This window comes from Notothenia coriiceps, unplaced genomic scaffold (assembly GCF_000735185.1).
Source record: "Notothenia coriiceps isolate Sejong01 unplaced genomic scaffold, NC01 NC01_scaffold00007637, whole genome shotgun sequence".
Taxonomy (NCBI): Eukaryota; Metazoa; Chordata; class Actinopteri; order Perciformes; family Nototheniidae; genus Notothenia; species Notothenia coriiceps.
The window spans coordinates 1-5,162 of record NW_011340338.1 but is presented as its reverse complement, the minus strand read 5'-3'; the positions used below and the strand labels follow the sequence as shown (position 1 = coordinate 5,162).

The window sequence follows — 5,162 nt, the reverse complement described above, 5'->3', positions numbered from 1 at the left end:
CACATCGGCTAACACACATTGAACCAAAGCAGAGAGAGACAGTTGCAAATCATCACACACGATTTATTAGAAACACATCAGCTAACACACATTGAACCACACACACACACACACACACACACACACACACACACACACACACACACACACACATCACACACACACACACACACACACATCAGCAAACACACACATCACCAAACACACACATCAGCTAACACACACTGAACCAAACACACACATCGGCTAACACACACTGAACCAAACACACACACACATCACCAAACACACATTGAACCAAACACACACTGAACCAAACACACACTGAACCAAACACACACTGAACCAAACACACACACCACCAAACACACACTGAACCACACACACACTGAACCAAACACACATTGAACTAAACACACACATCACCAAAATCACACATCAGCAAACACACACCAAACCAAACACACACATCACCACACACACATCACCACACACACATCACCAACACACACATCACCACACACACACACACACACACACACACACATCACCACACACACATCACCACACACACACACACATCACCACACACACACACACACACACACACACACACACACACACACACACACACACACACACACACACACACACACACACACACACACACACACACACACACACACACACACACACACACACACACACACCACACACACACACACACACACATCACCACACACACACACACCTCCACACACACACACACACACACACACTGAACCGAACAGGAGCTCAGAGCAGAACGTTCGGCCAAAAGTGAAATAAATCTGAGAGGCTGAAGTCATCTTCAAACTGGGATCATGACGTGTCTCTGCAGGCTTTAAATAAACGACTGTAATCTGATGACTTTAAGGACTGTGGTTCTTTAATGCAGGAGGTTGTGTTTAACATGAAACCAGCTGTTTCTCTTCACTATCACACCTTTACAGTTTAAACACTTGAGCAGTTATTTTTCTATCAGGGAATCAGTTCAGAACTGTTATGCAACCAACCAAAATACATTAGTCTCTGTTCTTGTCTAACCCAAGATACACCTGCCAAAAAACAGCAACATAAATACAGAAATAGAGTTCAAAATGAAACTCTGACTCCACCGGTTGCAAGAATATAATTTATAGAAGTCTATGAAAAAATGTCCCCACTTCTCACTTGATCTATTCCCACGGTAAACGTTTTTCGTCTTCTTCAATACAACATGATGTTCATTTTGTCAATTATGGTTCCATTTAGATTATGATTGAGGGCGGGGCTACCTGTGATTGACAGGTCGCTAACAACGGTCTTGTTAGTGTTTGTATTTTCAGTTGAAGGAAGTTACCCGTTACATTTTGGTCGCTTAAAAACCCTAATATGTTTCCAGCTGTTCTTCTGCATCCGGCTTCACAGCTTTGAAGTGAAACGGTTTGGTCCGTAAACCTAATGCTAGGCAGCATCTCTGTTCTTCCCTTAGCCAGGACACACCCGGCAAAAAACGGCAAAATAAAAACTGATAGAAACCTTAAGAATAAAACTATGACTATTAGGTCGCCTAGAAAATCTAAAATGGTTTGATTTCCATATGAAGCGTGTCTTATAGGAAGCCTGTGTGATACTAGTTTGACAGAACAACTTTTAAGGACAGTTGACACCAGCCTTTCTGAACACATTATTTTAGTGGAAACTGGAGACCCACTCGCACGACGCTAATGTATTGATGGATGAGCATTCTTCATCAGAAGGCAATGAGACTGAAAACAATCTGGTTATTTGGCTGTCTCTCTGCACCGCCATCTCTCCCACAGCTTATTCCACAACTTGTCAGATTCCTGGTCAGAGAAAGCGCTGCGCAAAAAATGAACGGAGCAATTACACCAAAGTGCATTCACCATAATTGTTGAGTTAGAGAATGTTTCTGGCTAAAACCGGCATGCGTGTGTGTGTGTGTGTGTGTGTGTGTGTGTGTGTGTGTGTGTGTGTGTGTGTGTGTGTGTGTGTGTATGTATACATTTCCTACATGCATTCACGCACATACAGTGTTGCATGCAAGCAAAAACAAGTCCGTCTCTCATTCCTTCTCTGTTTCTGTTTTTTCCCTAAATTGGCTACAAAAACAAGCATCCAGTGTGTGTGTGTGTGTGTGTGTGTGTGTGTGTGTGTGTGTGTGTGTGTGTGTGTGTGTGTGTGTGTGTGTGTGTGTGTGTGTGTGTGTGTGTGTATAATGAGGCATATAATGAGAGGCCTTGGCCACATTCATCACCTTTAAAGGCAGCAGGAAACACACTAGGGAGAGTGAGAGAGTGCAGAAAGAGCAGAGCGGGAGATGAGTGAGAAATGAGAGAGTGAGAGGAAGACAAAGAGGAGAAGAAGACAGGAGGAATGAGGAAGAGAAAAGAAGAAGAGTGAAAACAAGTTGGATGAAGGGAAGAGGAAGACTTAAAGAACGGGAAGGGATGAAGTGTTTCACACAGAAAGAGGGATGTTATCCTTTCACTGTTTGCATGGGAGCAATTTGCAGATAACCATCTTGAACCAAGGATAGTTCCTCATGTTGACGACAGGGGGGGGAGGGGGTTGAACCACTGCCCCTCTGATTGGCAGATGATTATCTTACCCTGTAGTGACCCTACACTATAAGTGCGTCTATAATGTGTCACAGCAGCAAATGGCATCAGCAGAGCATGTGAGTCTTGTACGTTTCACGCAAAGCATTGATGTGTTGGCTTACCGTGATTTGGAATCAATGACATACCTGCATTGTAAACACGTTCATTAACCTTTAAATGTCGACTCTGGTGGGACTCGAACCCACAGCCTTTGAATACCTTCTCCTGGGCATATCTAGAAGTCCATTGCGCCACAGAGCCCATCTACTCAATAGGTTAAGCGTATCGAGTTTTTTCAGTTTTGTGTGATTTGCTGTGTTGCTTTTACAGCTCATTTTATGTTTAGCTACAAAGGATCATTTCCTTTGAGATGTCAAAGGAGAGTCTGATGAACAACAGACACCATTACCATCAGCTGTAGGAGATTATGGCTCTGCGGAGCTGAGTTTAGGTTCGAGTCCCAACAGATTCTACTATTAGAAATGTAACGACATGTGCTAGTTCACATATTTTTCTACCTTCTTTGAGTTGCCGTCATTTACAAGTCATGAGATCTGCACTTGAACCATATTGTTTTTTGTTGGCAGATTAAATGTAAAATAGTTATGGAATAGTATGGCTCGAGCTGGTTCATGTTTTTTTCAGTTCTCAGACGTAAACAGGGTTCTCTCAGAGTCAAAATGGAGTTTCCAGATCCATTATCATTGCCTTTAAGTTGATAAAGGAAAAGTCTGATGACCAACAGCCACCATTACATCAGCTGTTGGAGGAGATGGCTCTGTGGAGCAATGGACCTGAGTTTGGGTTCGAGTCCCACCAGAGTCTACAGAAACATCTAGTGCTAGTTCATCAGTGCTTACACTTTTCCATCTTTTACAAATGTTTACACTTTGAAAATCCTTTCATCCGTATAAATGTCAACTCTGGTGGGACTCGAACCCACAGCCTTTGAATACCTTCTCCTGGGCATATCTAGAAGTCCAATGCGCTGTCCATTGCGCCACAGAGCCACATCATTTGTCACACACATGACGTTTTTGTTGACAGATTTGATCTCTATAAATTGTTTTATATGTGTTGTTCCTTTTACAGCTTGCTTGATTTGCTTCAGACTTCCAAAGGTTAAAAAACTATTACAAATGAACCTGGATTATTGCCTTCGAAATAAATGTACAAGTCTACTGAACGAAACTGCTACATCAGAATCATGGACATACTGTATGTGTGTGTCTCATGGACTTGAGTGGAAGTTGAAGTACTATCAAAGTTTACCAGGGTTGCAAACTACATAATCACATAAACCATGGAGGTTGGTTCATGTATTTTGATTTTGAACACTTTCATAAACCTTTAAATGTTGACTCTGGTGGGACTCGAACCCACAACCTTTGAATACCTTCTCCTGGGCATATCTAGAAGTCCAATGCGCTGTCCATTGCGCCACAGAGCCACACTATTGGTAACGAACGTGACTTTGTTGGTTGCGGATTCTCTAGAATTTGTGTTATATGCTTCCGTGAAAAATTACTACATCCGTTTTACGAACCTATATTTTTGTGGGCTAATGGACTTGAATGGAGTTTCAATTCCAATCAGAGTCTACTTTTGAATGTTGACAGGGTTGCAAACTACATAATCACATAAACCATGGACATTGTGGTTGGTTCATGTATTTTGATTTTGATCACTTTCATAAACCTTTAAATGTCGACTCTGGTGGGACTCGAACCCACAGCCTTTGAATACCTTCTCCTGGGCATATCTAGAAGTCCAATGCGCTGTCCATTGCGCCACAGAGCCACACTATGTTATCACTGAACCCCACTTTTTAAGTTTCCATGTTCAGGGAACTTTAACTTCTTGATCACTCACCCCAAAAACATCCTCTTGTTCCTGCAACACCGTCAGGTACAAGACCGACAAACGACTGAATGTTTGAATCTCGAAACCTGCCGTATGTTGGAGATAGAGGCCGTACAGATGTCTGCCTTTTATACAATTCAAAGGAACTAAACACGACATCATTTGAGTTACACGTTGGTTTTCCCACTGGAGGTAGTTTGAGGACAATAGCTCCTAAACTGCTACCTTTAATTCGGTTATTGACCTTGAGTACATTTGTTTTTTGCACATTAATCTATAGTCGATTTAACGTCGTTATGTCTGCACGCTTTTCCACTTCCCCTCTGCAGGAGCTCAGCTGTATCTCACGGTGATAGATCTCATCTGCTGCGGATTAAAGCTCTGAAGGGAAGAACCGTCGAAGCAGAAACAGACGTCTTTCTCTCCCAACGTTTATTTCTTTAATTCGTCTCCATGTTTCTCGTCCTCTTTGTCTCCCCCCCCTCCTCCCTCACATTCTTCCCCGTCGTCATGTCCTTCTTTCTGCACCTCCTTTTCCTTTCCAACTTCTCGTCTCTACTTCACTTCTGTTTTTATACTCTCCCCCCTTTCTTGTTCCCCAATCTCCCTTCAATCCCAGCGTTGAAACCCACCTCTCCATCTTCTCTCCACTTC

The 5,162-nt window shown here is 42.7% G+C and overlaps 3 non-coding genes across 3 annotated transcripts; all 3 read right to left on the bottom strand.

Annotated features, from left to right (window-relative positions):
- Positions 1 to 3,563: 3,563 nt before the first annotated feature.
- On the bottom strand, positions 3,564 to 3,655 carry trnar-ucu (transfer RNA arginine (anticodon UCU)). The gene is given in 2 exon segments: positions 3,564 to 3,599; positions 3,619 to 3,655. It is a non-coding gene; the product is annotated as a tRNA-Arg (tRNA).
- Positions 3,656 to 4,003: 348 nt separating this feature from the next.
- trnar-ucu (transfer RNA arginine (anticodon UCU)) lies at positions 4,004 to 4,095 on the bottom strand. Its single transcript is given in 2 exon segments — positions 4,004 to 4,039; positions 4,059 to 4,095. It is a non-coding gene; the product is annotated as a tRNA-Arg (tRNA).
- A 258-nt stretch (positions 4,096 to 4,353) lies between these two features.
- trnar-ucu (transfer RNA arginine (anticodon UCU)) lies at positions 4,354 to 4,445 on the bottom strand. Its single transcript is given in 2 exon segments — positions 4,354 to 4,389; positions 4,409 to 4,445. It is a non-coding gene; the product is annotated as a tRNA-Arg (tRNA).
- Between the last annotated feature and the right edge of the window lie 717 nt (positions 4,446 to 5,162).